We start from the raw sequence: 25,095 nt of genomic DNA on the forward strand, positions 1-25,095 counted from the left end.
GAGAGTCATGCAAGCAGCTGGGCTCGTACCAGAGTACGAGAAATTTGGATATACCCATGTTGGGACAAGCAAAAGGTGAATAAAAAAAGGAACCAATAATATTTGTTATGTGTTTCGGACAAATTTGCAATAAAAATCTCATTGTCTCACACAGGCCATTACTTTTCCACACAACCATTTTTCCCATCTGATGCTTGACGGTCATGCTTCATCAGTTGACGAAAACTAGATTGCCCATTATTTCCAAAAGAAGTCAGGCAGTCCTGCTGATTTCCTACTTACCAGTCTCTTGAAGGGAAACTAAACACAATCAGATTAACCTCAGCGCTCAGAACATTTCCCTTGCTTAATGAACTAATAAATGAGCAGACAGACATCTGATTGCAGCTGAGATTAGAGACCGTGTTGAGATGAAGGTTCAGGAGAAGAATGTAAAATACATTAAATGGGACTAACTCCATGAAACAGCAAACAAACATCTCAGCAGAGTGCTAATCAGGAAAGAAGGTTGCCTTTTTGTTATAAGAAAGTGCTTGTTTTTCTGAGCCAGTGTTCAGTAGTCAGTCGATGCTTAGTTCTTAAGAGCAACTCTAAACACTTATTGATATTTGTGCAGTTGTTCTATGTTTTAACAGTCCTGTTTGATAGATCTCTTGCATGATGAGTATAAATGCACTCAGGCATTTTCTACCAACGCAAAACGGAATCCGTTCAGGTTCGCAAACTTGATTCTGAACCAGTTTGGAATTTGGAATTCTAGGGTTTTCTGCGTGAACCGTGACACCTTCTGTGGACCACTTTAAAGTTCACCTGATTGAATTTTGAGCCAGTTTGTTGATGACCTTTTTAAAGCACCCCTAATGAGACGAACTTATTGATATGCAACCCAGGCAGTACAAACAACACTTAACATTGCTTGTTGTACTAAAACAAGTGAGGAAATTTAGCAATACAGAGTACTTACACTGATCAGTCATAACATTAAAACCACCTCCTTGTTTCTACACTCACTGTCCATTTTATCAGCTACACTTACCATATAGAAGCACTCTGTAGTTCTACAACTACTGACTGTAGTCCATCTGTTTCTCTGCATGCTTTGTTAGCCCACTTTCACCCTGTTCTTCAATGGTCAGGAGTATCCAAGGACCACCACAGTGTAGGTATTATTTGAGTGGTGGATCATTCTCAGCACTGCAGTGACACTGACATGGTGGTGGTGTGTTAGTGTGTGTTGTGCTGGTATGAGTGGATCAGACACAGTAGCACTGGTGGAGTTTTTTTGAATGAGATGTTTACCAAGCACATGATATGAATGTTTGGTTCCCATGTCAACATACTGTAGGTCATGAAGAGTACATAAATACTCTTATGGAAAGTAATTTTTCCTCCTTGATTGGTTTAGTCTAACCACTTTTTCTCTTCCTCTATACGTCACAGATAGTACTTTTTGTTCAGGTAAGTGGTGTTTTGGTCATCTGACCTCACATGTTGCTAGTAACATGTGCTAGCCTTAAAGAAATCACACTTGTAACTTGTAAGCAAAATAAATGGAGGAAAGCTGACTCAGTCTTTGTGAATAAGGATAGGAGAACCAAAACTGGGCAACTGTGGACAACAAATGTTCCTGTGTCCACTGTTTGCAATGAAGGATTGTCTGAATGTTTAATAAGAACCTCAAAGAACCTCCAAACAAACATTTCATACAGCAGCCATGGAAACATGGAAATAAATATGTTTCCTCCTTGATTGGTTTAGTCTAATCACTTTTTCTCCTCCACCATACTTCATAGACAGTGATTTTAAATTGGGTAAGTAGTGTATTGGTCATCTGACCTCAGCCAAAGTCAGATATGTTTAACATTATAACAGGATAAACACGATTTGGAGCAAGTTACTTTGAGGGACCTGCTCCAAAGTCCAGTAGTGGTCACCAGACCAAGAGGCCCTTAAAAAGGTTTTTAGCACATTTAGCTAATCAAGGGCAGTTGTAGCCTAGTGTTTAAGGTAGTGGACTAGTAAGCAGAAGGTTGCTGGTTCAAACCCCACCACTGCCAGGTTGCCACTGTTGGGCTTTTGAGCAAGGCCCTTAACCCTAAAATGCTTGGACTGTATACTGTAAGTAACTTTGGATAAAAGCATCTGCTAAATGCCAAAAATGTAAACGTGCAAGTAGCAAGAAATTCAGCAAGTAGGTAGGGCTTCATGACAACCCTGTTTTACACCACTCCATCTCATGTATAGTTTGCACATGCAATGCAAAGTTTTCCACTTGCTAATTTTGATCTTGTGTGTGTCTGCTTACACACATAAACCCAATCCAAGAAGTTCTGGTGTTCAGCCCTGCTGTGTTCAGCCAACTGGTTATCTTGTGCCACCTCACAACTAAGCTGTCGCTACTCTGAGTAACAACACAGCTGTCCAGCAAGCTGTAAGACAGGTTTTAAATAATATTTGGCAAACTACTTTGCACTAATGATGACAGTTTTACTATGGAAGAAAATAAGCGGAGCTTATATATACACCGATCAGGCATAACATTAAAACCACCTTCTTGTTTTTGCACTCACTGTCCATTTTATCAGCTCCACTTACCATATAGAAGCAGTTCTAATTTGTAGTTCTACAATTACTGACTGTAGTCCATCTGTTTCTCTGCATACTTTTTAGCCCCCTTTTATGCTGTTCTTCAATGGTCAGGACCCCCACAGCACAACCACAGAGCAGCTATTATTTGTGTTTCTCAGCACTGCAGTGACACTGAAATGGTGGTGGTGTGTTAGTGTGTGTTGTGCTGGCATGAGTGGATAAGACACAGCAGTGCTGATGGAGTTTTTAAACACCTCACTGTCACTGCTGGACTGAGAATAGTCCACCAACCAAAATATATCCAGCCAACAGCGCCCCCTGGGAAGCGTCCTGTGACCGCTGATGAAGGTCTAGAAGATGTCCAGCTCAAACAGCACCAATAGATGAGCGATCGTCTCTGACTTTATATTTACAAGGTGGACCAACTAGGTAGGAGTGTGTAATAGAGTGGACAGTGAGTGGACACGGTATTTAAAAACTCCAGCAGCGCTACTGTATCTGATCCACTCATACCAGCACAACACACACTAACACACCACCACCATGTCAGTGTCACTGCAGTGCTGAGAATGATCCACCACCTAAATAATACCTGCTCTGTGGTGGTCCTGACCATTGAAGAACAGGGTATAAGCAGGAGCATGCAGAGAAACCGATAGACTATAGTCAGTAATTGTAGAACTACAAAGTGCTTCTATATGGTAAGTGTAGCTGATAAAATGGACAATGAGTGTAGAAACAAGGAGGTGGTTTTAATGTTATGGCTGATCAGTGTACATTTAGTCAGCTACTTAATGGTCACATGATATTTCCATTCAACTACATTTTACTACTTACCTAAACCTATTACTAATGGCTGTGGCTCAAACTCTTCACCCATTAGAAACGATACCCACGTACCCGTGGCCATATAATGTATGTTTTTGCTCATGTGTGAAAGGCTTAGGGAACAGATCTTAGTTTTTTATTCCTCTTTAACAATATTGACCAGTAGAGTACTGTAAAAAATGGGTTCCATATCAGGAGTTACTTATAAGCACCAAAATCATAGCGACACACTTCACAATTCAATTTCCCTTCATGGGCTGAGAAGTGCAGCAGCAATAAAACAATTTCCTGTGTGATTGTGCAGGCAATTATGAGCTGCTGCTACAAACAGTTTGCTGCTTTTGTTCCGGTAAAATAATGTCTGTGTTTACTAGTTCAAAACCACATTTACTGTAAATATTCATTCATTCATTGTCTGTTTTATCATTGCTTTATCCAATTCAGAGTTGCGGTGGGTACAAATACTGGGTGAAAGGGAAGAAACACTCCTCACAGGGCACACACACACACACACACACACACCTACGACAATTTAGTATCTCCAATTAATCTGACTGCCTGTCTTTAGACTGTGGGAGGAAACCTACATGGACACAAGGAGAACATGCAAAGTGCACATTTATAACTGGTTTTAAAATGGCTAATTGGCTATTTAATTTAATTAAAAGTTGTAACACCAACCCTATGAATGTTATGCATATATGAATGCATATATGTTAACTTTACTAAAGTTCTGACCAGATTTCAAAGTCAATTAAAATGTTAATTTACTTAATTGTCCTTAAAAAGGAGGCGCATGCGCGAGAGCAGCGTGCAGCCCGTTACAGTTGCTCATTGTTTACAGTCGCTATTACTTTATTATCTCTATTTATACCTAATTTAAGTTTTTATACTTTTAGTTAGTAACTTTGTGAAGCTGTGCCCTCTCGAATCATGCTAGTAGAGAGAGTTTTGGTTTATTTTTTCGTTGTGAAAATACTTTTTTCACTAACTGCGGCGCAGAAGCATGTCCGTTTCGCATACAGCCGCGAACAGCTGATCGCGATGAAGCCGGCCGGCATAGCGGACATTACAACAAACATCCCGGCAGAATTATGGAGACGAACACACAGGGGATGCAGAGGAGGAATGAACCAACGCACAGCTAAAGCGAGAGCGAGACGACGGCGAATTATGGAGAAAAAAGCATATAAACCGCGCGTCCCCTCCGTTGTTATGGGCAACGTGAGATCACTCGTGAATAAAATGGATGAACTTACAGCACTAACCAGGAGTCAACGGGAGTACCGGGAATGTAGTTTAATGTGCTTTACGGAGACATGGCTACACCAGGACATTCCGGATAACATCGTTTACATCGATGGTTTTCAGACTGTTCGTGCTGACCGGTGCAGCGCGGCGAGCGAGAAAAGAAAAGGTGGGGGTCTCGCCGTCCTTATTAATAACCGCTGGTGTCACCCTGGTCATATAACCATCAAGGAACAAATCTGTTGCCCCGATTTTGAACTGCTTGCTGTAGGACTCAGACCATATTATTTACCGAGGGAGTTCTCGCACGTCATAATGGTGGCTGTTTATATTCCCCCCTCGGCAAACCCGACATCAGCCTGTGACGCTATACATTCATCTATAGCACGTCTCCAAACCCAACACCCGAATGCCTTCATAGCCATTTCAGGTGACTTTAACCACGTCACTATGACGAAGGCACTACCACACTTTACTCAGTATGTGGACTGTTCCACCAGAGAGGAGCGAACACTGGATCTGCTGTACTGCAATGTTAAAGATGCATACAGCTGCTCCCCCCTCCCCCCTCTGGGTAGATCTGACCACAACCTGGTACATCTCAGCCCCTGTTATGTGCCCATTGTTAAGAGCCGACCTGTGACCACACGGACAGTGAGGAGATGGTCAGAGGGGACTCATGAGGTACTGCAGGACTGTTTTGAGACCACAGACTGGCAGGCACTCTGTGAGCCGCACGGAGAGGACATCGACGGGCTCAATGAGTGCATAACAGACTACATACATTTCTGTGTGGACTCCATTGTCCCAACCAGGACTGTAAAGTGTTACCCAAACAACAAACCATGGGTAACGAAGGACATTAAATCCCTCCTTAACGACAAGAAGAGGGCATTTAGAACTGGAGACAAAGAGGAGGTGAGAACGATCCAGGGGAAGCTAAAGACCACAATCAGAGAGGGTAAAGACAATTACAAGAGAAAGCTGGAGTGTAAACTACAGCAGAACAACATGAGAGAGGTTTGGAGTGGAATGAGGACCATCACTGGTTTCAGGTCCAACGACAGCAGAGAAGTAGAGGGCAGTGAAGAAAGGGCCAACGAACTAAATCTGTTCTTTAACAGGTTTGACACTGCAGGCCCTGCCCTCCCCCGTCCCGACTCCACTGCTATCTGTCCCCTGCAGCCCACCCCACTCACCCTCCCTCCAATCCTTGATTGTCTACCCCCCTCCTGTGATAGCCCAGCTCACACCTCCAACCCCCTATCACAAATCTCCCCTACTGTGTACATCACTGCTGACCAGGTGAGGAGACAGCTTAATAGACTCCACACAAACAAGGCTGCTGGCCCCGATGGGGTCCCCCCCAGGGTCCTTAAAGCCTGCGCCACCCAGCTGTGTGGAGTCCTGCAGTATGTCTTCAACATGAGCCTGAGTCTCCAGCGTGTCCCCGTGTTGTGGAAAACGTCCTGCATCGTTCCTATTCCGAAGACGCCGCGCCCTAGTGACGTCAAGGACTACAGACCAGTAGCACTGACGTCCCACATCATGAAGACCATGGAGAGGCTAGTCCTGGACCAGCTCCGACCCATAGTCCAGCCACTTCTAGACCCACTCCAGTTCGCCTACCTGCCACGTCTGGGAGTTGAGGACGCCATCATCTACCTGCTTGACCGAGTCTATACTCACCTGGACAAGCCAGCCAGCACGGTGAGGATCATGTTTTTTGACTTCTCCAGTGCATTCAACACAATTCATCCGGCTCTTCTGGGTGAGAAGCTGACAGCGATGCAGGTGGACACCCCCCTCGTGTCCTGGATTACAGACTACCTGACCGGCAGACCTCAGTACGTGCGCCTGCAGCACGGTGTGTCGGACAGAGTGATCAGCAACACCGGAACACCACAGGGAACTGTTCTCTCTCCCTTCCTCTTCACCCTCTACACCACGGACTTCAGCTATCGGACTGAGACCTGCCACCTTCAGAAATTTTCTGATGACTCAGCGATAGTTGGATGTATCAGCAAGGGTGATGAGGACGAGTACAGGGCTACGGTGAAGGACTTTGTCACATGGTGCGAGCTGAACCATCTACAGCTTAATGTGACAAAGACAAAAGAGCTGGTTGTGGACATGAGAAGAAAAAAGGCACCGGTGACCCCTGTGTCCATCAATGGGGTCAGTGTGGACACTGTTGAGGACTACAAATACCTGGGAGTGTACATAGACAATAAACTGGACTGGAGTAAAAACACGGAAACCCTCTACAGGAAGGGCCAAAGTCGTCTCTACTTTTTAAGACGGCTAAGGTCTTTCAACATCTGCAGGACTATGCTAAAGATCTTTTATGAGTCTGTGGTGGCGAGTGCTATCCTTTATGCAGTTGCATGCTGGGGCAGCAGGCTGAAGGTGGCAGATGCCAACAGACTGAACAAACTGATCCGTAAGGCCAGTGATGTGGTGGGTGTGGAGCTGGACTCGCTGACGACAGTGTCAGAGAGGAGGATGCTGTCTAAGCTGAAGTCCATTATGGACAATACCTCTCACCCGCTGTACAACACACTGGAAAGACGCAGAAGCACGTTCAGTCAAAGACTCATTCCACCCAAAAGCACCACGGAGCGCCACAGGAGGTCATTCCTACCTGTGGCCATCAAACTTTACAACTCCTCACTTAAGTAATAGACCTTACAATACGTGCAATATGATAGTTGTATCATAAATAGTGCAATATATGTCACCACTGCATCTGCCACTTTATTTTAAGAGCGTTTTAAGTGTATTTTAAGAGCGTTTTGCCACTTTATTTTAAGAGCATTTTTACTTTACTTTACTTTTTAATATATTCTTACCTTTTAATATTCTTAATACATATATACAATCTGAGCAACTGTAACATCTGAAATTTCCCCTCGGGGATCAATAAAGTATTCTGATGAAAACAATCTATCTATTTGTCTGTCTCTGTCTGTCTGTCTGTCTGTCTGTCTGTCTGTCTAATTAACTAAACTATCTATCTTGTCATCTATCTATCCATCCATCCATCCATCCATCCCTCCCTTCCTTCCTCCATCCATCTTTCTGTATGTCTATCTATATATATCTATTTTCAACCATCTCATACATTAACTTCTGTCATATTTTTAGAAATCCCACAAAACTGTAAGTAAACTTTTGGGTATGACTGTATAATACAGATACAGTACTATTACCACAAAAACAAAAAAAACAAACAAAAAAAACCTGGACAGCATGCTCTATATCCTGTACTGAGGACATTCCAATTAAAAAGAAATATTGCTGAGAAAGGTTCCTCACTTAAAATAGTGTCAGCAAAAAACTGACTAGAATCAAAACATGATCTGTTTTCTATTTCTATATAGAACATTTTCTGCATATTGGATGAATGCAGAAAGTTACAATTATATCAGTGCTGGATGTTTTTTTTTTGCCCTTAGCCCTGACTCATCTGTTAAAGGTTTAGAGCTGCTTTATACGCACTAAACATGATTCAGTGCCTTATTCACCTAAACCTTATTTATCCACATTAACAACTGTCATGACTTGAGCTTGCACACGCCATTGATGCAAAAGCTGGTGTAGGTAAAAGACAGCACCATAGAAGTCACTTTGAAAATGTCACTATCTGTTGGTCTGTCCATTTTCAGACCTGAATTTCATTGAAAATAGATGAAAGATTTTAAAATTGGAAGTAAACTAGAAAAAAATTGTAAACCTTGAGGATTTAAAGACTTAAAGATAGTTTGCTAAGAGGAGTGGGTCAAAACTGAACCACAATGAAACAAGTGTTCATTTAGATGTTGGATGATTCTCAGCACTGCAGTGACACTGACATGGTGGTGGTGTGTTAGTGTGTGTTGTGCTGGTATGAGTGGATCAGAACCAGCAGTGCTGCTGGAGTTTTTAAATATCTCACTGTCCACTCTATTAGACACCCCTACCTAGTTGGTCCACCTTGTAGATGTAAAGTCAGAGACGATCGCTCATCTATTGCTGCTGTTTGAGTTGGTCATTTTCTAGACCTTCATCAGTGGTTGGTGGACTATTCTCAGTCCAGCAGTGGCAGTGAGGTGTTTAAAAACTCCATCAGCATTGCTGTGTCTTATCCACTCATACCAGCACAACACACACTAACACACCACCACCATGTCAGTGTCACTGCAGTGCTGAGAATGACCCACCACCCAAATAATACCTACTCTGTGGTGGTCCTGTGGGGGTCCTGGCCATTAAAGAACAGCGTAAAAGCAGGCTAAAAAAGTGTGTAGAGAAACAGATGGACTACAGTCAGTAATTGTAGAACTACAAAGTGCTTCTATATGGTAAGTGGAGCTCATAAAAAGGACAGTGAATGTAGAAATAAGGAGGTGGTCATAATGTTATTCCTAATCGGTGTATAGTGTACATTGATACACAAAAGCAACCTTGAAAAAGGTTTTAAGCACATTCACCACGTCAATGCTCAAACTGTTATAAATTTCTGGGTGTCTGTCGTTTTCAGCAGTGCATCTTAAATGATGTAAGCTTGGAGAAATAACCCAGTGGCAGTTGTATTAGCTTCACAATAAAAGTAGAAACCTGTGTGTAATTACTATTTCACACAGTGAATCATGACATTTCAGGGCAGTTTATCCTTCAACGCTGTTCTCCTGATCACTAAAAAACCTTCATGCTGCACCAGTGACCCACAGATCAAAATTATAAAAACAAGTTAGATTTAATCAGACGGATGAAAAATAGTCAGAGGCTTTGGGTTTGACTTCTGCACTTTTGACGAGGCTTGCATGTGATTGAATTGGTCATGGCTGGTCAGACCTGACAGTCTGTATAAATCTCAGTTGTGGCTGTTGCACAGTGTGCACATCATTATTCACTGCAACAAAGATGAAGTCAAAAGTCTGCATACACATGGAAGAGACGTGAATGTCGTGGGAAAGACGAAATGATTACAATACATACTTGTTTAAGAGCTTTAAAGCCACTCTGGCTGATTTTTCACATTAATAATTGCACACAATTGCTTGCACTGAGGTGTCTGGTCTGTTGGTCCTGAATATTGTAAAGTTGCTTTGAGACAATGTCTATTGTAAAAAGTGCTATACATATACATTTGATTTGACTGCACTGCTGTGTCTGATCCACTCATACCAGCACAACACACACTAACACACCACCACCATGTCAGTGTCACTGCAGTGCTGAGAATGATCCACCACCCAAATAATATCTACTCTTTAGTGGTCCTGGGTCCTGACCATTGAAGGACAGGGTGAAAGCAGGCTAAAAAAAAGCATGCAGAGAAATAGATGGACTACAGTCAGTAATTGTAGAACTACAAAGTGATTTTATATGGTAAGTGGAGCTGATAAAATGGACAGTGAGTGAGTAGAAACATGGAGGTGGTTTTAATGTTATGGCTGATCTGTGTGTATGTGTGTGTGTGTGTGTATACATATATAGTGCAGTACCGTGGTCCAGTCCGCTAGCGCACCAGCGCAGAGATTCTGAACTCCTTGGTTCGAAACTCGCCTTTGCCACCGGCAGGCTGGGAGCCATATAGCAGGCATAATTGGCTGTGTCTGCAGGGTGGGATGACCAAACTATGTGGGTGGGGTCTTCAAACGCTGTGTAATGACCCTAATTAAAGAACCCTGCAGAATGCATGGGGGAAAAAGGGTTCCGCTAAGGGCTGCGCGCGGGGTTGGAGGAGGCGTGAGCAGCAATATACCCACCTCAACTGCAATCAGGGATCCCCCTGACCGTGGTCCAGTTCCAATGCTTACATGCCTATTTCGGTGGTGGATGCATGGGCACCCTGACTGTTCTGCGGCTATGGAGCCCCATACACAACAAACTGTGATGCACTGTGTATTCTGACACCTTTCTATCAGAACCAGCATTAACTTCTTCAGCAATTTAAGCTGCTGGATCGGACCAAACGGGCCAGCCTTCGCTCCCCACGTGCATCAATGAGCCTTGGGCGCCCATGACCCTGTCGCCGGTTTACCACTGTTCCTTCCTTGGACCACTTTTGATAGATACTGACCACTGCAGACCGGGAACACCCCACAAGAGCTGCAGTTTTGGAGATGTTCTGACCCAGTCATCCAGCCATCACAATTTGGTCCTTGTCAAACTCGCTCGAATCCTTACGCTTGTTCATTTTTCCTGCTTCTAACACATCAAGTTTGAGGATAATATGTTCACTTGCTGCCTAATATATCCCACCCACTAACAGGTGTCGTGATGAAGAGATAATCAGTGTTATTCACTTCACCTGTCAGTGGTCATAATGTTTTGCCTCATGTGCATATTATACATTAGCCCACAATGTTATCCTACATTATTCTGATCTTTCCCTATCCAGACTTAAGAGTTAAAAATGAATTAAAAATGTGATTATAATGTCACACTGAACACTATAAACACTTCTGCTGATGGATCCTCACCCTTCTTATAGCACTTGATTTTTAACACTGTTGTAAACCATTACTAATTTATATGTATACATGCTGATTGAAACAGTGGCTAAGTAGCAAATAATTTCATCTGAATGCAAATTATTGTAAAAAAAGAAAGCCTTACACTGATTACCGCCGCTATTTCATGTCTTTTGTACTGAATGAAAATCAGATCAGTAATCAAACAATGCTTTTCAAGAACCTGAGTAAAAATGCAACACAGAAAATAAAGTTCACTCTTTTTTTGCAGAACTGCTTTAATTCAAAGGCACTGTCTGTTTTTGGCCATTAACAGCACATTTCAGATCTTGCCCCAGAATTTATTTTAGATTTTTTCCATTCATTTAAATTAGCTTTTGTATTTTGGATCAAAGCCCTGCTACTTAATGTAATTAGTTTGAGCTTCAGCTCATAGACAGATGCCCTTATCTGTCAACAGATGTCGTGCTGGTATGAGTGAATCAGACACAGCAATGCTGCTGGAGTTTTTAAATACCATGTCCACTCACTGTCCACTCTATTAGACACTCCTACCTAGTTGGTCCACCTTGTAAATGCAAAGTCAGAGACGATCGCTCATCTATTGCTGCCGTTGAGGTTGGTCATCTTCTAGACCTTCATCAGTGGTCACAAGACACCCACGGGGCTCTGGCTGGATGTTTTTGGTTGGTGGACTATTCTCAGTCCAGCAGTGACAGTGAGGTGTTCCTCCATCAACAGTGCTGTGTCTGATCCACTCATACCAGCACAACACACACTAACACACCACCACCATGTCAGTGTCACTGTAGTGCTGAGAATGACCCATCACCCAAATAATACCTACTCTCTAGTGGTGGTCCTGTGGGGGTCCTGACCATTGTAGAACAGGGTGAAAGCAGGTTTAAAAAGTATGTAGTCAGTAATTGTAGAACTACAAAGTGCTCCTATATGGTAAGTGGAGCCGATAAAATGGACAGTGAGTGTAAAAACAAGGAGGTGGTTTTAATGTTATGGCTGCTCAGTATATACATAGCCTACCAGATTCAGGTTTGAATCTCAGTGGTGCTATCAGCCGGATGGGTGCCCACACAGACACTGCATAGACGGTAAGCAATTGCCAAGTCTAGTCATTAATCATGTAGAAATTCGGGCACCCCTTTATTTGAAATCGATGACTGGAAAAAGGGCTGAAAATGGTGCAGTGTAGACTAGGTATAAGCCTTAAGGGCCTCATAAAAGACCACTACCAAGTTCTAGCCCTCTATTTATCCTATTATTAGTATATGTAAGTTACAGAAGAGTAATTTTTTCCCAAACCTTTATGCACAGACTTGTTCTATAGTACTAGGTTCTTCTTATTGCATGCATCAACTAGTTTAGACTGGTGCTTTACCGAACATAAACACTTCCACAGACAGATCCTGACAAGCCCGTTTTCCTACTGCAGTTTTTCTCTATTGTTAAGCATTAGCTAATTGTATGCATACATGCTGATTGCAACAATGGGTAAGTAGGCAGCAAATGGTATAATTTGAATGCAAATTAGGTTCATACGTGCTCTTTTTGATGCGACATTAGTGCATCTGAAAGAAACAGAAATAGAAATAGAGTGTTAGAATTAGTCTGGAGGTGAAGAAAAACAACTAGTCATATTTTGGCTTTCAGATCTGGGTCTATTTTTGCACACAGTCAGTGACTAATATTTTGTAATTGTTTTGTCTGTCGTTTATTGTCTGCAGACTTATTATTTGTACAATTATGTACCTTTTTCTGTTAGACACACATATTCTGTTTTTGAGTCTCACCCACTTTCTTATCAAATGAGCTGCCAATGAAAATTAAGAGAGCACAGAAAAAACCCCAGAAAAAAAAAACATTGACTTCTTATACTTGGCTCAATGTTCTGAATTATTTAAGACTAATACATTTGCTGCTTAATACATCTACATGGATTAGTTGTACCAGACTGTTTGAATCCACAATTCGCAATTCATGTGATGAGTGTGATGGAAATAAACCCTTAATGACATACCTCAGAGACTGGATTATGAGTAAAAAAGGGTTTTATTCTTGTCTGCATAGAAGGACTGTACTGAAAGAAATAATCACCCTGCTTTCACCCTGTTCTTCAATGATCGAGACCCCCACAGGACCACCACAGAGCACAGAGCACACAGCAGGTATTATTAAGGTGGTGGATCATTCTCAGGACTGCAGTGACTATGACATGGTGGTGGTGTGTTAGTGTGTGTTGTGCTGGTATGAGTGGATCAAACACAGCAGCACTGCTGGAGATTTTAAATATCATGTCCACTCACTGTCCACTGTATTAGACACTCCTACCTAGTTGGTTCACCTTGTAGAAAGTCAGAGATGATCGCTCATCTATTGCTGCTGTCATCTTCTACACCTTCATCAGTGGTCACAGGACGCTGTCCACGGGGCACTGTTGGCTGGATATTTTTGGTTGGTGGACTATTTTCAGTCCAGCAGGGACAGTGAGATGTTTAAAAACTCCAGCAGCATTGCTGTGTCTGATCCACTCAAACCAGCACAACACACACTAACACACCACCACCATGTCAGTGTCATTGTAGTGCTGAGAATGATCCACCATCCAAATAATACCTGCTCTGTAGTGGTCCTGGGAGAGTCCTGACCATTGAAGAACAGCATGAAAGATGGCTAACAAAGCATGTAGAGAAACAGATGGACTACAGTTGTAGAACTACAAAGTGCTTCTATATGGTAAGTGGAGCTGATAAAATTGACAGTGAGTGTAGAAACAAGGAGGTGGTTTTAATGTTATGGCTGATCGGTGTATACTGGACACAGATCCCCATCACCTAAACACATCCAGCCCACAGTATTATTTTATGGACAGTGTTAGGATGAGTTTTAAGATTGGATAAACGTACACTTAGGAACAGGAATGCTTTTAAGAGACTGAAGTACCAGCAGAAATTCTACACAGAAATAAGGAACACTTGTCAAACTTCGAACAAAAATAAGGGCGAGGTTTGAACCACTGTGTGGATCCCACACCACCTGCTCCACAATCAAACCGCTGCCAGAACATCTTCTACTAAACTGCACATAAGCTGTGCCAAGGAAAGCACGCATATATGAGAAATATTAATCTTTCTTTCTAACTAGAGTATATCTCTTAGTTTTTAGTGTTGTACAGTAAACGCGCTGCCAGTTTGTGGTGGGAATATATAACTAATCCTCTCTCAAGGGTAAAAAGTAAAGTGTGGCAGATGGTACAGTAGAAGTATCTAAATAAAAAAAATGTCAAGAGGTTTAAAAGCACTGAAGCTTCAGGCTGCCTGTTAGCATGTGTGCATGTGGTCATGCCTGTCTGCCAGCAGATTTCTTAATAATAATATAATAATTAACCCAATGAGTTGAACATTGCTACAATATGTAAGTGAGCAGATGAACAAATAAAAGCAGAATACAAAGTCATAGCAGCTGGGTCAGTATTTGACTTGGGTGGCAATGTCATGGGGTAAAAAAGTTAAGCCGTTTAGATTTCTGTAGATGTTTAGATAATATTCATTTAATTTTTTTTTTCTGTGGTGGATGTGGCGGACCCGGGAAACATTGGGCACTAGGCAGGAATACCTAGGACAGAGCGGCAATCTGTCGATGGACTTCGGCCATCATCCCTCACAGACATGTTTTGGTAGATTACCCAAGCATATTATTATTATTAATTATTATTATTATTATTATTAATTATTATTATTATTAGTAGTAGTAGTAATAGTATTATTATTATTATTATTATTATTATTATTGGTTTTATTATTATTATTATTGTTATTACTATATTATTATTATTATTATTATTATTACTATTATTATTATTATTATTATTATTGTTATTATTATTATTATTATACAATTGGTAAATGCAAAATTATGGTTTACTTACATATTTAGCATAAATAGGATAAACGTTAACAGAAATAACAGAAAACTTGTCAAAAAAAGTAAAGATAGGGAACAGTAAACACAAGTCCGGGCAATAAATGAGCAACACTTCACATGCAAATCCACAGTCTGGTTGGGTTGGAGTCAGAAAAAGGGATGTCACACTGCCTCTGGGGCAATTTGCTCTTCCAGGGCCATTCCCTAATAAGGCCTGCAAAATGCTGTGACATTGCACAGACCACAGGAGAAAAACGGACCGGAGGCAAGCCAGGTATCACGGTTTCAGAGAAAGCAGGCTTGCCAAACAGAGGAGCTGGCAACTGTGTAATATATAGATAGACTCCCACCTGAAGCGAAATAACACTAACCAGATGCAGATGACTTATCAATTATGAAAAGCTCACTTGCGCACAGTCACTTGCGCCTCCGTGCCCCCTCTGCCGACCAAAAATGGAGGATGCAACCATAACATGGTTTACTGCCGAATTCCTTCAGCAGCTGACCCACATAACACTGTGCCAGAGATAATCACAAGTCACAAAATATGAGTCCGAGTCAAGTCACAAGTCTTTAGGCTAGAGTCCAAGTCAGGTCACAAGTCTTTAGGCTAGAGTCCAAGTCAGGTCTCAAGTCTTTAGGCTAGAGTCCCAAGTCAAGTCACAGGTCTTTAGGCTAGAGTCCAAGTCAAGTCACAGGTCTTTAGGCTAGAGTCCGAGTCACGTCACAAGTCTTTAGGCTAGAGTCAGAGTCAAGTTACGAGTCTTTAGGCTAGAGTCCAAGTAAAGTCACAAATCTTTAGGCTAGAGTCCAAGTCACGTCACAAGTCTTTAGGCTAGAGTCCGAGTCAAGTCATGACTCAATATAATATACACAAAACATATATTGGAAAAGTAGCATAGAAACATAATAAACTTATACGTTTTGTTTTCATTGCAAAACAAAAGCGTGCGATAAATCACGGCACAGAAGCCAAAATCCAAAACACAGCAAAAAAAATCTTAACCACTGCTTACCTTAGCTTATGTTCTTCCAGATGCTATTAAATTTATAACCGTGTGTCCCATTAGGAATATAATCCGTTATTTTGTAAATGTGCTTATAATTAAAAACCTCCAAACTTTTCCCGGTTGTAAAGTAAAACACTCATTAGAAAGCCAATCAAGTGTTTCATCGACACATCATCTGTGTGACGCAAACTGAAAAGATGCAAGTAACAGCATTTCTTACTAAAAATTAAAATCAGAAGGTCTGATTGGTTCAGAAAGCGGTCTTATAACCATTAGCGCCAATTCTGTAGGAGCGTTCCATTCACCCCAGTCGTTCCTGTGAAGTGCACTACGTAGGGTATTCCACCATTTTAAGTGAGATTCCAATCCAAAGGTAACAAAAATTTTCAAATGAAGTGAACTTCAAACTGTGTAGGGAGTAGGGAGCGACGCTTTATCACTACGCCGGAAGCTGGCTGGAACATTTACTCATTGCATGCGTTGAGGGTTAAGACGGCCGGAGCGTTATTAGTTATTGATTGTCACACGTAACTAATGTTAACACGTGCTGACGCTAAGGACACTTGTTGTTTACGAGTCATTTTTTTGCGAGTCATGAGTCAAGTCCGAGTCATTTGAAACGAGTCGCAGACTCGAGTCCCCATCTCTGCACTGTGCGCCTATGTTTTATCATTCTATAATATTAGATTTATATCAGAAAAGCATTTCTTATGTCATATTCAACAATCGTTTCAGCCCTGAGCTCTTAAATAAGCCATCATGACTTGTTTTGAACCTGAGCCAATTCCTTTCACACACTGTAACAGGCTAATGTGAAAAGTCCGTCAGTGCAGTTGGCAAAGCCTTATCAAGGTCACAGAATGGCATTCTCTACCTACACAATTACCCTACATTCTCAGTGATCCAGCAATCTGTGGGGAAGCAATTACGAGCACATGGCATCCTGTTGTGAATTGATTCGACTTTACAGAAACCTTGAGTAAAGCACTTGCTGAAAGCACACAACGTAAACAGTCATAAAGGCTACAGGATTCCTATTTAAGAACATGCAAGCTAGCAATTCTGGTTGGCCAGAACAACCACAGGGTCGCAGTGGGTCTGATTCACTGGGTGAAACTCCCTGGGCAGGTTGCCAATCCATCACAGGGCGCACACACACATACACACACACTTAGGACAATATTTTAGTATCCCAAGTGGGACTGCATATTTTTGGACTTGTAGGAAGAAACCGAAGCACCCGAAGAAAACCCAAACAAACACAGAAAGGGCGCTGGCCACCCAGCCGAGGAATCTGACCCTGGCCCCTTTTGCTGTGAGGCTACAGTGCTACCCACTGTGCCACCGTGCTGCCCTTTTATTATTTAGTTTATATGGGTACCTGTGCTATGGTCAAGGCTATGTAGACATACACTGATCAGCCATAACATTAAAAAAACACCTCCTTATTTCTACACTCACTGTACATTTTATCAGCTCCACTTACCATATAGGAGCACTTTGTAGTTCTACAATTACTGACTGTAGTCCATTTGTTTATCTGCATGCTTTGTTAGCCCCCTTGAATACTGTTCTTCAATGGTCAGGACTCTCCCAGGACCACCACAGAGTAGGTATTATTTAGGTAGTGGGTCATTCTCAGTACTGCAGTGACACTGTCATGGTGGTGGTGTGTTAGTGTGTGTTGTGCTGGTATGAGTAAATAAGACTCAGCAGCACTGCTGTAGTTTTTAAACACCTCACTGTCACTGCATTGTTCCCAGCATCGTACCAACTTTTTTTGTTGTTGTTTATTTTGTTTATGCATTTTCTCCTCTTTTTCTCCTGACTTTCAGTGCGCCCAATTGCCCGATTGCATCACGCTTTCTCTCCACTAATGCCGATCTCCTCAATCCTCTGATTGAGAAGAACGAAGCTAACCCACGCCCCTCCGACACATGGGCAGTAGCCGTATGCATTTTTTCACCTGCACTAGGCCAGTGCTAATCGGATCAGCCCTGTGTGCAGAGAGACACACCCTGATCAACACACTCCTTCCCCGTCCCCTGGGCAGGCACCAGCAATCAGCCAGCAGAGGTCATAGTTAAATCAGTTTTAAGGAGAACCTATTCAGCTTACTACTACCCCACCCCTATATTAACAACAGGCCAACCGTTGTTCATGTGGCCGCTCAGCCCAGCCAGATGGCAGAGCTGAGATTTAATACGATGTATATGAGATCCCGGCGCCGGTGTGCTAGCGTGTGTTTTTACTGCTGCGCCACCTGAGCGGCCATCGTACCAACTTTATAATGCCATGAGCTAAAAATATTTTCGGTTGAGCGTGTAGCCACTGATGCACCGCTGCTTTCACATCATCATCACATGAAAATCTTCTTCCTCCTAAAGCTGGAAATCAGATGGCGCTAAATCTGGACTACAAGTTATCTCTTAGTTTCTCAAACACGTCTGATTACTACACCTCCCACAGTCATTGTTTCCAATGAAAATATAAAAGTGTGGAAACTTTTTGAAGATCCCTCGTACATGCACATTTTAATTGCTGGCCTCCATCGGTTAATGCTGATTCTTAGGTTTCATACACTATTAGATTAAAACATTCTTTTTTTTTAATAGGTAAGGTTCATTTGTGTCACACAGATGTGTGACCTTTAGTTAACCTTGAATGTTATTCCTTGTGTTATGTAGTCTTAGGGTTGTGGCAGGGGCCTAACTACCGGGGAGGCAGGGGTGGGGGCAGGTGCACTGGGGCCCATGGCAGGAGGGATATATATATATATAATTTTTTTTTTTTTTTTTTTTTTTTTTTTTTTTTTTTTTGCACTGGGGACCATGAGCTCACAGTTACACCACTGGGTTGTGGACTTAATACCATGCAGTTTAGGGTCTTGCTTAGAGGGCCAGCAGTGGTAACTTGGTGATAATACGAATTGCTACTGCTACTAAGACACTAGAGGTTTGTGTGGGCAGTCAGAGTACACCCACACTTCAGTCCAGACTACATCACAGATGATTACTTGACTGGGAAATAAAAACAATCCTACTAGCTTCCGTCCTCAAGGAAACACAATCACAAGAAACCAAACAAATGTGTCGTAGCTAGGCCACCACTTCAGCTCTGGCTTGTCATATTCACTGTGTTTTCCACTTTTTCTTCTCAAGGTAATATCTGCTTTGACAGCGGCACCCCGGCAGATAAATCATGCAGAAATGCAGACGTGCCGAGCGGCACTCACAGCGGCCGGACGACTGACGGACCGACACCCAGCAGCGACAGAAATGCAGCATAGTTTGTTTACTGACCTTCCAGCCTCCCCGGTGGGAATGAAAATCAAGAGATGTCACTTTCCCTCTCTTGAAGTCCCTCTTTCGCTTTGAACTCTTCGGGCAGCGGGGCCAAGGTGACTTTTTGTTCGACACGGGGTTCGACACAGGGTGGTACTCCACTTCATTGGTTCACTGTTTTACCTGTAAAACATCGGAAAGCAATTCAACCTCCAACAGCTGCAGTGAATCATATCACAATATCACATACACTATATTGCCAAAAGTATTAGCTCGTCTGCCTTCACACACATATGAACTTGAGTGATGTCCCATTCTTAATCTATAGGGTTTAATATGAAGTCGGCCCACCCTTTGCAGCTATAACAGCTTCAACACTTCTGGGAAGGCTTTACACAAGGTTTAGGAGTGTGTTTATGGTAATTTTTGTGAGGTCAGACACTGATGTTGAGGCCAGTCAAGTTCAAGTTCTCCTGAAAAACAACCCCACACCATAATCCCCCCTCCACCAAACTTTACACTTGGCACAATGCAGTCAGACAAGTACCGTTCTCCTGGCAACCACCAAACCCAACTTGTCCATCAGATTGCCAGACGGAGAAGCGTGATACATCACTCTAGAGAACACGTCTTTACTGCTCTAGAGTCCAGTGGCGGCGTGCTTTACACCACTGCATCCGATGCTTTGCATTGCGCTTGGTGATGTAAGACTTGGATGCAGCTGCTCGGCCATGGAAACCCATTCCATGAAGCTCTGTACACACTGTTCTTGAGCTAATCTGAAGGCCACATGAAGTTTGGAGGTCTGTAGCGATTGACTCTGCAGAAAGTTGGTGACCTCTGAGCACTATACACCTCAGCATCCGCCGACCCCGCTCTGTCATTTTACGTGGCGACCACTTCGTGGCTGAGTTGCTGTCTTTCCAAATCGCTTCCACTTTGTTATAATACCACTGACAGTTAACTGTGGAATATTTAGTAGCGAGGAAATTTTCACGACTGGACAGGTAGCATCCTATCACGGTACCACACTGTAATTCACTGAGCTCCTGAGAGCGACCCATTCTTTCACTAATGTTTGTAGAAGCAGTCTGTGTGCCTAGGTGCTTTGGTTGGGACACCTGAATGCAATGATTTGGATGGGTGAGTGAATATTTTTGGTAAGTGTGTGTATGTATATATATATAATGTGACAAATAAAGGCATTCTATTCTATGCCATTCTGACCAAAACACTAAAAATCTGCAAGTACAAGACAAAAAGGACAAGATAAGCAGTAACAATCAAGTAATAAAAATGATCTACCACCCACAGGGTATCTGCTCAGTCAAGCCTTTCTTTTTAATAAGCAAGGTAGAGGTGGGCTTCTGTCAAAATGTTTTGCATTAGTATAAATGCACGACTTTGTATAATTGGTATTTTACATTATTATCCGTTGTACACCTGCAAATTCACTTTGTCAAATAAAATATTTAAAACCATAAGAACATTGACTACGTGCCTAGTATACAAGAAATAAAATACAAGTAAACATTACAAGTCACACTATTGATTATAATGATCATAAAATGAATTTAACCCTTTGATGCACAACCTGGGTCAAAAGTGACCCAACTGAGTTTTTATTTTCTATATCTTTGCAATAAATTAATTTCGTCATTCAAGCTTCCATGAATTTTTCAATTAACTTGTTTTTGATCATCACAAATCCTTATTTCAGTTTTATATTTTTTGCTTTTTTAATAAAAATCATTTTTGTATCACTACCCTCCTAATGCACAACTTGGGTCAAAAATGACCCTTATGTATTTACTATGGAATTTGACAGAAACTACTGACATTTGTAAGTGTTTGTAGTCAAAAACATATTTACTGATCTTTTGAAAGACAACCAAAGATTAGGCTCTTGAATCTTGAATATGTCCAATACTATTTGCTTGCTAGCTGTTTACATATTCTAGTATAGATAGCTTTTATTAGCTAAGACAGCAAATACATGAATAACTGACAAATGTGCATATGAAAATATTCTTGAATGGATGAATATGGGTCATTTTTGACCCATGTTGTGCATTAGAAGGGGTTTGCTTAGCTTGTGCATCAAAGGGTTAAAAAGAGCTAGACGTGCTTCACTAGTGAATCTCGGGGCAAATCAACACACCAGCAAAAAGGAGTAGAACAATACTGTTCTGACTAATATGCCACCAGCAAAAATAATTGAAAATAAAAGATGTGGCCAAATTAATAGAAACAAAGTAACAAAGGAGAGACACAAAAACATCCACAAACTGCAATAGAGAAAGTGGATATGTAACGTATTAGGGCTAGACTGGACAAGAGAGGCAGACACACACGCAGAGCGTATTTAACAAAGAGTATTTAATAATAACAAAAGACACAGGTTTTTACACAAGACAGGTTAGAACAAGACAGACAAATACATGACCTATACTAAATGCTAAAGCTAAACACACATGAACTAAGCTAAATGCTAAACTAAATGCTAATTGCTAAGCTAAACATAAAGGAAACCTATACCCTAAGCTAAGCTAACAATACATAAACAAGACTAACTCAACATAGACAAAGACGTGGAAAGGGCATGGACAAACATGAGCAAACAGAAGCTAACAGGACCAAACAGACAAACCGAACAGACAAACCAAACACTAGCTAAGTTAAAGGCAAGGCAAGGCAAGGCGACAGGACAGAGTCAAATCAAAATAGTCTCCAATGTACATAGAGTCCCAAGCTCCATTCTTAAATAACATGAGCTTGTAGAATGGGACCAACCATAAAAGGGGTGTTGGCTTAAGACCAAGAGTGCTCCCGGAGAGAGGGGCGTGGCACTTAAACAAACTAGGAGACTAGACAGGCAAGAAGAACAGAGATAACTCAGATCTGAGAGCTGACTGTCCCAATATGACAGGCTGCTGTCGCCGTCTGTGACCATCCAGCTTTTAGAAAAAGAAAAGATTGAGAACTTTCATAATTTGCCAGTCCAGCCATGCACAAGTGAAACCTCTACCACACACACTGGCGCATAGATTATCGGGTGTGGATACTGTGGATTTACAGGTGGGGTCCGCTCCAAAAAGGGATGTCATGCACCTCTGAAAAAACTGCTCTTCCAGGGCAGTTCCATCGAGAAGCCCAGACCGCAAACAACACCGCGGCGAGTTTCCAGAAAGATAAAGATCGGACTGGAACAAACGACCAGTATCATAAAGCAAATAGAATAAAGTACCTTAAAATACCGATCAGGCATAACATTAAAACCACCTCCTTGTTTCTACACTCACTGTCCATTTAATCAGCTCCACTTACCATATAGAAGCACTTTGTAGTTCTACAATTACTGACTATAGTCCATCTGTTTCTCTGCATGCTTTGTTAGCCCCCTTTCATGCTGTTCTTTAATGGTCAGGACCACAACAGAGCATACTATTTGGGTGGTGGGTCATTCTCAGCACTGCAGTGACACTGACATGGTGGTGGTGTGTTAGTGTGTGTTGTGCTGGTATGAGTGGATAAGACACAGCAGCGCTAATGGAGTTTTTAAACACCTAACTGTCACTGCTGGACTGAGAATAGTCCACCAACCAAAAATATCCAGCCAACAGCACCCCATGGTGCAGCGTCCTGTGACCACTGATGAAGGTCTAGAAGATGACCAACTCAAACAGCAGCAATAGATGAGCGATCGTCTCTGACTTTACATCTACAGGGTGGACCAACTAGGTAGGAGTGTCTAATAGAGTGGACAGTGAGTGGATACGGTATTTATAAACTTCAGCAGTGCTGCTGTGTCTGATCCACTCATACCAGCACAACACACACTAACACACCACCACCATGTCAGTGTCACTGCAGTGCTGAGAATGATCCACCACCCAAATAATACCTGCTCTGTGGGGGTCCTGACCATTAAAGAACAGAGTAAAAGCAGGTTATGTAGAGAAGTATGTAGAGAAACAGATGGACTAAAGTCAGTAATTGTAGAACTACAAAGTGCTTCTATATGGTAAGTGGAGCTGATAAAATGGACAGTGTGTGTAGAAACAAGGAGGTTTTAATGTTATGGCTGATCAGTGTATACACGTGTACAGTACAATGAAATTCTTTCTTTGCATATCCCAGTTTGATCAGGAGCTGGGGTCAGAGCACAGGGTCAGCCATTGTATGGTGCCCCTGGAACAGAGAGAATTAAGGGCCTTGCTCAAGGGCCCAACAGTGGCTGAAGGGAAGAGCTGGGATTCAAACTTTCAACCTTTTAATTTATAGTCCAAAGCTGTAGCCACTAGGGTTCCACTGTCCCAGATCTTAATGATGAATAATGTGCCAGATATTTTTGTGTCAAAGATACCAAAGGAACGGAAAAACTTTCACCTGAAGCTAATTAATGTTTACAAGGCACCTCCGTGCCCCCTCTGCTGGCCAAAACCTCAATGCAGAAGGACACAGCTCTTAACATGACTTATTTAGCAGATGACCCATGTTACATAAACAAACACAAACATTTTCTGTTATGCAGATTATTTCTACTATTATATAAGTTAAACTACATGACCTCATATATATTCCATCTGCCACTCTGTACACTGTTAGGTGGGCCGCTGTGCTCTACACAGACCAAATAACTGTAGGATTTCTATTATTACCACATACCTTGAAACATTCCCTTGTGTGAACCTTAGAGCAGATATTACAGCAGAAACAGGGCTTAATAATTTCATGGAGCCGTTGTGGGGGCTGAAATAAAGGTGCCAATATATATATATCGATGTGTGCACAAAATAATAATGCCATCCAAGTCAGGAAATGCTGCTCAACCAACAACACAGTACAGCAGAAAGTACAAGCGCCAACTTTCCTTATTCAGTCCAGCCAAAAAGATTGTCGCTCTCTTGGAATACTGGACATTTAGGGAACCCCACTGTTGATTAGTATTAGGTCGAGTGCTTAAGTAAAGAGGTGGGTCCTCAGCTGATGAGTGCTAGAAAAGTCTTGATAATTGGTGGTGGGTCAGGCCAGGCTTTTCCTAGGGCTTTTGTTTTGCAGATTAACAGAAGAAGGCTGTCTAAATTCTTAGATACCTTAAAATGCTGCCTACTAAGGTGCCTTATTTTGAAAGTTTGAAGGCAATCCCAGCGTTCAGTGCGGCACAACTTTTCTCACAAAAAATTACAAATATAGCAGACAGACGCAGAGCAACAAACTGCATTCTTTTCAAATGTAAATAAATTATCGTTGTTTTTCGTATACATGTGTACATGTGTAATTTATTTGCAAATTCAGGTTTGTCTGCAATAATTTAATCGTTTTAGGTTCACAGAGGAAGATGGGTTGTGCCACCTTAGCCCGTCGGTTTAAAGGCCTGAGGCTAACAGTGTTAGCTTGGTAAGCAAAACTGTGGTGAGGTAGTCGTCTTAATCGCTGTCTAAGTAGTGTGTCTAAATAATCTGTCTTATAAGTTTGATGTCGTATTAGAATCCTCTTTACTTAGGCAGCTTGTTAGGTTTTTAGACAGACCCACAATCAGTACTCTGACTCTAGTCTAAAGACTTGTGACTGGACTCGGACTCTAGCCTAAACACTTGAGACTTGACTCGGACTCTAGTCTAAACACTTGTGACTTGACTCGGACTCGTATTTTGTGAACATCTCTGACACACACACTCATTCACCTATAGGGCAATTCAGGGTCTCCAATTAACCTGACTGCATGATTTTGGA

General features: G+C 42.0%; 1 long non-coding RNA gene across 1 annotated transcript in view; it reads right to left on the minus strand.

Moving 5' to 3' along the window:
- LOC134324960 (uncharacterized) overlaps positions 1–25,095 on the minus strand; it is a 178,684-nt gene that overhangs the window by 73,539 nt on the left and 80,050 nt on the right. The window contains exon 2 of the long non-coding RNA XR_010014246.1: positions 19,378–19,542. This is a non-coding gene — a long non-coding RNA (uncharacterized LOC134324960). The remainder of the gene's footprint in view (positions 1–19,377; positions 19,543–25,095) is intronic.

The sequence above is a fragment of the Trichomycterus rosablanca genome, chromosome 13 (assembly GCF_030014385.1).
Source record: "Trichomycterus rosablanca isolate fTriRos1 chromosome 13, fTriRos1.hap1, whole genome shotgun sequence".
Classification (NCBI taxonomy): domain Eukaryota; kingdom Metazoa; phylum Chordata; class Actinopteri; order Siluriformes; family Trichomycteridae; genus Trichomycterus; species Trichomycterus rosablanca.